At 41.5% G+C, this 11,142-nt stretch overlaps 1 long non-coding RNA gene and 1 pseudogene across 1 annotated transcript; both read right to left on the bottom strand.

Annotated features, from left to right (window-relative positions):
• Positions 1 to 369: 369 nt before the first annotated feature.
• LOC119299025 lies at positions 370 to 5,108 on the bottom strand (annotated as a pseudogene).
• Positions 5,109 to 7,031: 1,923 nt separating this feature from the next.
• Positions 7,032 to 8,991, bottom strand: LOC119296794. Its single transcript, XR_005145388.1, has 3 exons — positions 8,859 to 8,991; positions 8,567 to 8,747; positions 7,032 to 7,429 (listed from the first exon to the last, which is right to left on the bottom strand). It is a non-coding gene; the product is annotated as an uncharacterized LOC119296794 (long non-coding RNA).
• Positions 8,992 to 11,142: the final 2,151 nt, after the last annotated feature.

Here is an 11,142-nt window from a genome sequence, read left to right as displayed (position 1 = left end):
CGCAGCTCTCACCGCCCGTCGTGTTGCTCTGGGGGAAACTCTGATCCTTGGGTCGGGCAGTGGTGGCGCTTCGATGTCGTAACCTTCCTAAAGGCACCGCCTTGGAGCCCACGGTGCGTCGTATGTAGCTTATTCTCTTCGTGTTGGCGTTTTCACGATTGAGACCCCCGGTGGCTCTTGTAGTGCTAGGGGTGATGTTGCTGCGCTCAGCGCCTATGTATCCTGCCTTGGGTGTGTGCGAGTGTTTTGATGGCATGCATTGTACTAGGTTGTTGATGATCTCTGCTTTATATATAAAGCGGGGCGAAAGCCTTTTTCGATAATATTCATAGAAAAACGATAATATTAGTTGTGCGGGTCTGCCCTAAACTTTCTAAAAGCCCCCTCTTAGCACCGAGACTCGTGATCTCACTATCCTCCAAAAATCTAGGCATTTGTAGACCTTGAAATATAGGACTTGGCTAAACAACCTTGTCCTTCTTTTTCTAGACATTCTCCCTTCTATTGCATAAAAAAAGACTTGAAAGACATGAACCAGTGCAAGCGCAAGAAAAGTCACTCATCCGAGTTCAATTCTGAGTCCGAGTCTGAGTCAACTTGGTCAGGCGACGACACAATAGAAAACCGTTCTCCATTAGTGATAGGATAATAAGCTACAAAAGAAAAAATAGCATTGTCAAAGAGAAGGTCGTGTATCCATTCAGATTGTCAACAGCAGAAATGCAAATATGGTTCAATATACATTCAGACATAATATAAGGCACCTCTAAGCAACGTTAAGTGCAAACAAGAAGTCAAACATGGATGCTTTGGCATGTAAAAAGGCAACCCATTGGCCTAAAAACAATGAATGTTGTACATTCGACATCTCCAAAATCATGAACTGCATTGTACTTTTATAGTGCGATATTCAAAACATCTTGTGGATGTAAAATATGATTGCACAATAGGTAAAAGTGTATCTACAAAAAACAGGGTGCAGATAACTTGAGATTCATAGTTGAAAATCCAAATCAAATATAGATGGGACTACATTGTTAAAAGAGCTATGTATACCTCGTTCAACTACTTCTTGATGATCAGATACATTTACAGTCAAATGCTTTTTCCTCCAGAGACAGTTGGCCGTGTGAAATACACGCACCTATAGAGTTAGTGCGACTATTTCTTAGTGCTAATATTTGGAAAAATATTGTTTCATATGAAGAGATGGACAACACTGGTTGAGCAAAGCATAAATTTAAACACGAAATCAAACTTACAGAAACATCCAATTTGGCATTAGTGCCATTTCCTACATCAAAACTGCTCATTGATATGCTTAGCAACTTGTTTTCCAACTGATAATAGCAACAAAAAAGATAGAAATTACAAGAAGAAAAACAAAGGTAATAGGAAGTCCAATAGTTTCTTGGTTTTATTTAAAATCTAATAAGATCATAATATACATACCTCAATTGTGGTCGAAACGGGTTCTCCACCAATGTGTCCAATAATATCACCTACCCGGATTCCAACTTTCTCAGCATGAGATCCCATTGAAACCTAATATGTAATTGGTAACAATTAATTAATTGATAATGTGTATGAGAATAGATGATGAAAATATAATTGTAGGTGCTATTCGCGAGGCAACTGGTAAAAAATCCAATTCATTCTATTTTGCCAAGAGACATAACACCGGAGGGGAGGCATAAACTTTTTTTGTTGGGGTGCGGCAGAAGAATAGCGCCGCTTTGGGAGGAGGAATAAAAACAACAAACATTGGATTTAAATTCAGTGAGTGAGAGGGGAGTGAAAAAAGGGCAGCCTGGTGAATGTTGCCCCCGCTTGCGCGGGTCCAGGGAAGGGTCCGACCACTTGGGTCTATAGTATGCAACATTTTCTTACATGTCTGCAAGAGGCTATTTTCAGGACTCAAACCCGTGACCTCATGGTCACAAGGCAACAACTTTACCGCTGCGCCAAGGCTCCCATACATAATAGCAAGACAAAAGATAGGCAAAACAAAAAATTGTATACATGTTGAACAACAAGACCATAATCGACGTTTAGCTTGCGCCATATGTACTCGGCATGAGTGGGATGTAGATACTTGAGGGTCTTAAATTGCAACCCAAGGTGGGGCCGAGGGATGCACCTACAAAGTGATAACATAATTAAGTTCTAGCCATCGAAATATTATTGTTTTGATTAACTGAGTTATTTAAGTCAACAAAAGAAACATTGAATGAAATTTTATTTGCTCAATAACGATATAAAAAGTAGTAAAGCACTCAGAATTCGTCTCAATGATCAACAATTTTTCCCCTACAAAACAATTGTCGTGAAAAAGATCTTATAGTATTACAACATTGTTCCCTACCGCCCATATTCAAAGTTCCACCTCTGTTCTAGTGTAACTCAGACATGATTTTGTAAAATGAATACATAAACTTATCAAATATTATAAAGATAGAGCATGACAACAATCACATTTTTGAACTATCAAAACATATGCTTAATCTCTATTGATGAGGTCATACATGTAGTCCAACTACATACTACATGCACAAAAAAAGACAAAGAATGCATTAGCAAGAATTGTCATAAAACTGAGGAAGAATGTGTACCCGAAATTCCTCCACAAATCCATGCACCTATTCAAAATGAAAGAAGGAACAAAGGAGCCACTTTTACAACCGCTGATCATCCCTACAACCTTGCCATCAAAGTCAATGACCGGCTCTCCACCATCGTCACACTAAAATGTATGTATAAAAATGTTCTTATAATAAACAAAATAGTGTGAACGAATTACAAAATGAAGGTCAAACCTACATATAACTCAAACTTGCGAAATGATGCGTATAACGCAAAACCTCACGCTTACCCTAGGTATGTACACGCCCTTTCCCCTCCGCACACTCTCACTTCTTTGTGTCTCCACCTCCTGTACACATGCTTTATTGAGTAAATAATTGGCGGGGCTTTTGTCTCACAGTAAATAGTTGAAAAAGAGTGAAATATCACAAAGTCACAATAATATTTTAGTATATTGTACCTCATATTTTTTATCTCGAGAAAAGCACATGCAATGGTGTCCGCCGTCTGGCTCCACCTTGCCATGCGTTATCCTTAGATTGAAATCTTCTTCTCTTCCGAGCCGCAAAGCCTCTTGACCAACATTGACCATGTCACCAAAAGAGGTTAATTGAACGCGTCCATCCACTGCAACCTTAAAGATTGCCAGGTCATAATGCTGCTGGTGATAGAAAAGGCGGCCATCCACAGTGGTGTCGTCGACTAAGTGAACCGTAACCTGAAACAAAACATTGCATAAGTAAAGCGGGATTGTTATAGTAACTACAAAGCACTCGCATACAACATTTTTCTCATGATTACTTGATTAGTATTTAGTACTCACTAGAGCATCCGGATGATACTGGTAGCGGTCCTTGCGTCCCCAGTGGTCTTTGGGCAACGGCTTTTTGGCGCGGATCAGATACGCAGTCGTCAGAACAACGCCGGTTCCGCTCCCCTCGTCCCACTCGATCCAAAAACCGGCGGACTGCGCCAGTGGCTCGCCACCTGGGATTCAAGCAGCTATGTATCAGCAAGGTTTTGTCCCAATTCTTAGCGATAGAGTCAGCATGTATAGCAGGTGTGGGGCACGTACCGAGAGAGGAGGAGAGGCGGAGGAGGGATCTGGCGGCGGAGAGCACGGCCTTCCTCCCGGAGTCAGGGACGGGGACGAGCCAAGCCGTTCGGAAGTATTGGCGCGTGGGCAGCAGCCTCTCCGTGCGATCTGGAGCAAGATGGCAATGATGAGAGACTGAGACGGACACAAGACACGGGAAGTGAGAGGGAGATAACCTCGTTTTTCAAGAAATTTGGTTTCGGCGCGCCGATAGGCGGCGGATATCGTCGGATGAGCCATGCCGAAGCGGTTTTTTAGCCGGTCGGGGATGTAGGGCACGCGGATCGGAGACGGGACCTCCAGCTCCTCCTCGTCGTCATCGTCGGCGTCTTCCTCCGTGTCCAGATTCGTCTTCATCTTCTTGGCCTCCCTATCCTCCTCCTGGTCGACGTCGTCGTCAACGCGGGTCGCCTTGGACCGCTCCGGCGATCGGGTCACCGCAGTGTCCGCCGCCATTGAGATTTGAGAGGAGGATGCAGTAGCCGGCCGCCGCTACGTGATGATCAATTCGATCGGGCCAACAGTTATTCGCTAGCCAAAGAAAAAAAATTAGGGTGCTAGCAAGAAAATGAAATATGGTTCTGTTTTTTTATACTATAAGTATATAAGTATATATAGGGTTCTGTTACCCGAGCGAGAATAGGGTGTATTATTTAGGAATTGGGACGTAGCGCTCACAGTCACAACTCACAACGGAGACGAGACCTCAAAGTCCTCATCGTCTTCCTCCGTCCCCGGATCGAGCTTCATCTTCTTGCTGCTCCTCCAGGGTCATGCACATGGCGGCGGTGCCGGTGCGTGCGTGCTGCAGCGGTGGACGGAGGCGCTGCTTGTCTGGAGCACGATGGCCGGAGCCTGAGGCTTCTAGGGGTTTATGCTTGGAATCGATAAGGGGCCGGTAGCCCACGGCCCATGTAGCTAGCAGGGAGTCTTTCTTCTATCTCACTCGCTCGTACGCGGCCCAGGCAGGCACACCGTGACTCCTCCTCGTCTAGTACTCCCTCCGTTCTTTTTTACTCCGCATATAAGATTTGTGTCGAGTCAAATTTAACAACTTTGACCAAATTATACAAAAGAAATATCAACATCTACAATACCAAATATACATAATATGAAACTACATTCCATAATGAATCTAAAGATATTCCTTTGGCCTTGTAAATGTTGATATTTTTTTCTATAAGTTTAGTTAAAATGGAGATACTTTAACTTTAGACAAAAGTTATATGCAGACTAAAAAAACAAAGGGAGTAATAACTTGTTACGCTTCATGATTGAGAATGGAATAGTCTAAACTCTGAAGCTGGAAAATTTTGGATGTTCTATTTCTTTTTCCCTGGTCAGACGCATCCAGGAACAGAGCAAATCGTGAGCTAATGAAGACGTCGTTGTCGATGGTCGTGTTCCAGGAGCGACCTAACTGCTGCATGCCTAAAGAAGAATCCTTCTGGTGTGTACATAATATTTCGCTAAGTTTCAGTCTAAATCTGCCAACTTCTCTGTCTTATTTTAGTATTATCTCCAATTCATACTTTTCATATACAATGTTGTATAAAATCAGTGACAATTAATATGGATTGGAGGGAGTAGAAAAGTTGGGATTAATTTATTTCAGTGATTCCATGGGCAGTGCAGGCACTCTAGCGTGTCTGCACATTGACAGATCATTCCATCCCGACTCTCCGGCGTTCGATGAACTTGATCATGCGGATGGTGCACGTTGAATCCACCTAATCAAGAAAAGGTCGTCGTAAGAGTGTCTATACATGGATTCGAGAAGAAGTAGAGGAAAACGAAATTAAACTATATAGTTCAGTGTCGCCATGTCCTTTTCTCCTCGGGCCATACATGGATGTTTTGACAAGTTGTGTACGCAGCAGCTAAATAGTAAACTAAAGGAAGTAAATAAATAGTAATAAAGTACATAATATATCATATTAAGTAATCACTTTAAACATATTAACACACAACAAATTTGATACCCGCGCATTTGCGCGGGGCACTCTGCTAGTTAAAAAAACGAAATTCAGAATGCCTACACCATTAGCAGAGTATAGACCCGCGCATGATCGCACAGGTGGTGGCGACGGTGGATGGCCGGGAGCGCTCTTCACTTATTTGGACGCCGTTTTTCTATCTAGCTTGTGCCTTACCGCTGCCACCAGGCTCGGCTCACATTTCGGGCAGCAGCATGATGGGATGCACGGGCAGCAGCACGATGCGATGCTGTCTGGGAAGCAGCACGATGGGATGCATGGGCAGCAGTTTCCCATCAGTTATCAGCTGTCTCCACGAGTTTGTTGGTGGCTTTTGTCACTAGGAGCTAGGGTTTGCGGTCTCTCTATGTGGGTGCAGTTCGATCATTTATACAGGTCTGAGGGGTACACATGCTCATAAAGAACAAGATGATTAACAAGTATAGTCGTACCAATTAATGGAGTATATGTGCTTTTGCTAGTCAATTCAAATTAAGGACCACTGTACCGGTGAGAGAATTGGATGCAAGCCAGTGATGCAGGCAGTTCAGAAGTCACAACTTTGGCTGCGAATATAAAAAGGGTGGAACAAGTCATGTCACCATTATCGAAAGAATTGTCACTTCAAAATTTCAGAATATATGCCTAAGCTCATGCAATAGTCTGTCGATTTCCAATGATTAACTATACTACTACTATAAAGAAAAGTTTGCCACGACGTCATCAAAGAACGTTTGCCACGACGTCATCAAAGATGGCCGGTTGCCTAATCATAGATGGCTTTGTAGGAATATATGCCTAAGCTCATGCAATGGTCTGCCATGTACATGAACGTGTGCTTGAAGCATTACATATGTACTATAGTGAAGCACTTGTGTGGTGGTGAGAGCTACGAAGGAAGCACGTCTTGTGATAGGTGGAAACATGCTTTAATAAATTCCTAAAGCAAATCTGAACTTCAAAAAAAATCTAAGCAAATCACTTAAACTACGTACAGAAGTACTTGCGTGGTAGTAAGGGCTAGCAATTGAACAATTCATTTTGTTTCCGTCGGCTAGAGAATTTGCTTCCATGTTAATCAGAGATTGTTTAGATTTGGTGAAATTTTATGTCCAGTGCACCTGTGTATTTTTTTTTGCGGCACGTTAAAAATATATATTTCAAAGGACCAGAGAATTGTTTCCAATGTACCATTAAATTGCTTCCAAGGAAACAAATATGTGTTTCCAAGCAGGATTATTTTTACCATTGAAACACTGCATTGGTTTGAAACAAAATGAACTATTGCTTCCAAAGAAACTAGAATATACATACAAAGAAATCAGGTTTGCTTCCATAAAGCAAAATGTGACATATAGAGTTAGGTTTGTGCCATATCTAGGCGCAATGCAGACATCACTGGCCGATGTTTGCCACGCTTCCTTAGGATGTTGTACGTGCCTCCTTTCGATGTTAGCCATGCTTCCTTCTATCGCCACATGGTGAGCGGCATGAACAGATTAACGGTGTACCATTGATGCACCGTTCGCCAAGGGTATCATTGACAATGAAGTATGTCAATTGAGGAGATGAATCATAACCTAGTTCAGTTGAGGACGTGAAGCGGCCAAAGATTGTTCAACATGGGCAGCGTGGCTCCTATGGAGCACCCATGGTGGCCATGAGGCAAGATAAGATCTGCCGTGACGTTGGACTATTGCACGCTTGCCGGTGCCACCCACGGAATTACGATGGCTCACTGCTTCAGTCTCATCCCCACCATCTCCAGCTAGCACTACCACCAAAATGAAATAAAAAAATTAATCACATTGAATCAGGCGAACGAATCAGTCATCAAAATTCACAACCTGCAGCCTCGTATGGCTAGCTAGTTCCCTAATTAACAGATTGAACGAATTATAAATCAAAATTCACATCCTGGAGCCTCGTATGGCTGTTTCCCTAATTAACACTTGCATTTCCCTAGCTATGAGGTCCACCGTGTATTGTCAGCCCTCTGTATGTACCGTGTATTGTCAGCCCTCTATAAAGAATTATAACATTTTAAAATATTAAAATTTAATTATACACCAATGCATAGAAGTTGTTATTAGAATCTATTGCTAAGTGGGTAATGCTTTTCAGAGTCACTTATGAACACTAGATGATACCCCGCGCGTTGCTGCGGTAACTCTTGGTTTGATTCACATAATAATAGATAAATTTAAACTTTCTTGGCCAAGAAAGATATAAAAAATACCCCACAGCATTGTATTTTTTATATCTTAAGATATAAACAATACAATGGACAAAATCAAAAGATTGTCAAATATGAAAAAGAATGAAAACTAAATACGGACATTGTCCATTGTAGTATCTTGATATATTTGGCAGAGAGTAAGCTCAAGTATCATGAATAATGAAATCAGTCATGTTCATCAAAGCAAAAGAGTACTGTGTCATTTTCTGTGTTTTGGCCAAAGTAAGTACGACACAATGCTGTAAAGAGCATGAGAACTATACATAGATAATCACTGAGACCCACATTAATCGCGTTGTTGCCTGAATTTGCATGTAACAAAAAGAAATTATACATGGAAGAGCTACATTAAACAGATGAAAAAAAAGACAATTCTTGAGGTTTATGATCTCAAGCATGACGTTTTTTAGACCTCGGACAATAAGATTATTCTGATTATTTTTTCCATTTCAGCGAGTCAAAACAGAACACAAATGGCATGGACTGAGACAATCATATAGTACACAAAAATTAACGGATTTGAGCTGTGGCTTTTAACTTCCCATCTATCATGTATCATTGTCCTCAATGGCATACAAGAGGAAGTTTATCCTTACAATATTGTAGGACAACATAATATTAACTGATTCACATGATCCATATCTCTCTATTTGTGGCAGCAAAGGCATTTACCTGAAATAACACCATGTAAATGGAAAGGTCATCAAATCTAGCTGGAAATATTATCGGCATCGAAGCAATGTGTCGAAGGACCAGTGATGAACATCCCAATATTCAGGTCGAGTGCCACATGTTCTTCATATAAATAACAAAAATAGGACGTCGTGACAACAGAGGTCCGAGGAGATGGAGGCTACAATGAAAGAGCGTTAAGAATGATACAAATATACTCTCTACTCTCATTAATAAACTTCATAGATAGTATCCCAGAAACATGATTAGCCAATAAAAAAGGCGTACTGACATTTAGATGTGTCCCGCGAGCAAGCTGGAGTAGAGCATATCCAGCTAATTAAGAAGTACTATGAAATACTACAATCGTATCGACTTGTTCGATAAATGCCAATATTTTACACCTAGAAGATAACCACTTGGTCAGTTCATCATTTGCAATTGCAGAACACCTGAGCACAAAAATGCAATCAGTAGGGATTTATTTGTTTAGATTTAACTGAAACAGAGGAAGAAAGGTAGATCTACGAACCAACTATGCTTAGTGAACAGAGGTGAGTGGACCTTAAAAATTAAGAAAGGTTGAAACTTTAACTGAATACTTACCATAAATAACACAGGTTGCTGACGATATGTTCACATATATCTGCCTTCCTTGAAAAGGCACCAAAAGGATTTATGACATGCCTGTACTTTGTTTCAACATCTGAAGAACCACTTTCAATATCTAGGTGCAACATAGCAAAGGTCAAATGCTAGATAATATGAAGTATGTAAATCCGTCGTAAGGATTTATACTAAACCATCTTTGGTTCTCTAGAAACAATCTTCTCATGATTGTAGTCCTGGACATACAAAATCTTTCCATACAGCTGAACATCATCAAGTTTTGTTTTTCTAATGCTACAGCTAGCATTTCATACTTCTCATTTAATCTCATCAGATCATGGGATGCGGAATAATGACAACACATGGTCTCCCCTGAATGCATTTTCATATTTCAGGAAGGAAAAATACATCATGGGAAATAAAAATAACAGATCCATGTCTCTGAAGAAAATCAAGCATAATGACCATATCTTATCATTATATACCTCAGGTTTCAGGTATTCGGGTACCAAAATGGTGATTCTAATTACATATGACCTTGAGCATGGAAGATTGATCTTGGTTTGGCTATGCATGCCTTGGATTAGTCCCTATGCCACGTAACTGAAATGGAGAAGTGAGGAAACACCTCGTAATCACCGGCAGCCATGCATATTTTTGGCGGAACATCCATCTTGATAAAGAAGATAATTAGATGACCAACAGCTTGATGACCAGAGTTCAGAGGCTAGTCATGGTGTTCCGACTAATTTGTCATTGGGTGATTATTACCAAATGAATCGGCACAGAACAAATCGCCATAGTCACCAAACAAAAATTTCTGCAAGGTTCATGTTCACCTGTATAATTTTGACCCCAGGAAGGAAGAAAATAAAAACTCCAATCTGATTTCCTCACTTCACTCCAATCTCTCAAGATCCGAATTGCGTAGGGCAGCCGCCAGCCGGCCACACGGCAACTTCGCCGCGGAGGTAGGCCGACGGCTTAGTGCGCTGGTAGGTCGTTCGTGACCCCGCGGCAAGGCGCACGGTGGCGGCAGGAGGATGTGAGGCTAGAGGCGCGGTGGGCCGCGAGGTAGCCGGCGGCGTGAGAGAGAAGGGGATGGAGAGATCAAAGGATAGATGAGACGCAATCTCAGGGAGAAAAGAGTGGGTCATTGTGGTTAGGGAGTCACCGTGGAATGTGGAAGAGCAAATCGTTTACTAACCTGTCAGTTACGGAAAGGGCAGAATAGAAAACGATTGCTTGCTTCATTGACCACGGAGGTGGGTGCTTAGTACAAAGAAAAATTAAATCATGTGATTAGTTGAAAAAAATGCTGAGGTGGCAGATTGATACGATGTGGCTGGATGTGATTGCATGCTGAGGTGACTATGCTGCATGTTGAGATAAATCAAGTAGTGGGAGTGAACTTCTTAAGTATATAGGATATGTATATATGTTGCGATAGACTGATGTCTCAAAATGCAACGCGTCCAGATCCATTGGTAAACTGACTAGAAAGGGGGCCGCGGGTCTTGTTGTAGTGACGTTAAGATAACTTGGTTTAATGGTATGCTTATGGTCGGTAAGATAATTTAGCTTAATGGTATATATGCTTATGGTTCAATTTTTTATTGTTTAATGGTATGCTGAATCGATACGCAACCAACAGAGATTATGCCCTCGCATGCCTTTTCACCTTTCTGTCAAAATCCGACAGCATAACAATGCCCTATGGCCTGGTCTTCGTCTTCATAAGTATTGTATATTTTATGTGAGGTTCCGTACACATCACATTGATTTCACTAGCTAGCTAGCTTCCTAACTCACATGTAGAACCTTTGGAACTAGTGCTGCAGTAAGAAAGATTTGATGCCATGATTACATCATGAATTATCGTTAGAGGGTGTTTGGATACTCTTTAGTCATGTGACTAGTAGTAGTCAGACTAGAAGTTTTTAGTCAGGTCTTGTTTGGAAGGTGAC

Source organism: Triticum dicoccoides, chromosome 5A (genome assembly GCF_002162155.2).
Source record: "Triticum dicoccoides isolate Atlit2015 ecotype Zavitan chromosome 5A, WEW_v2.0, whole genome shotgun sequence".
Classification (NCBI taxonomy): domain Eukaryota; kingdom Viridiplantae; phylum Streptophyta; class Magnoliopsida; order Poales; family Poaceae; genus Triticum; species Triticum dicoccoides.
Note: the sequence above shows the minus strand (reverse complement) of the source record. Positions and strands in the feature narration are given on the sequence as shown.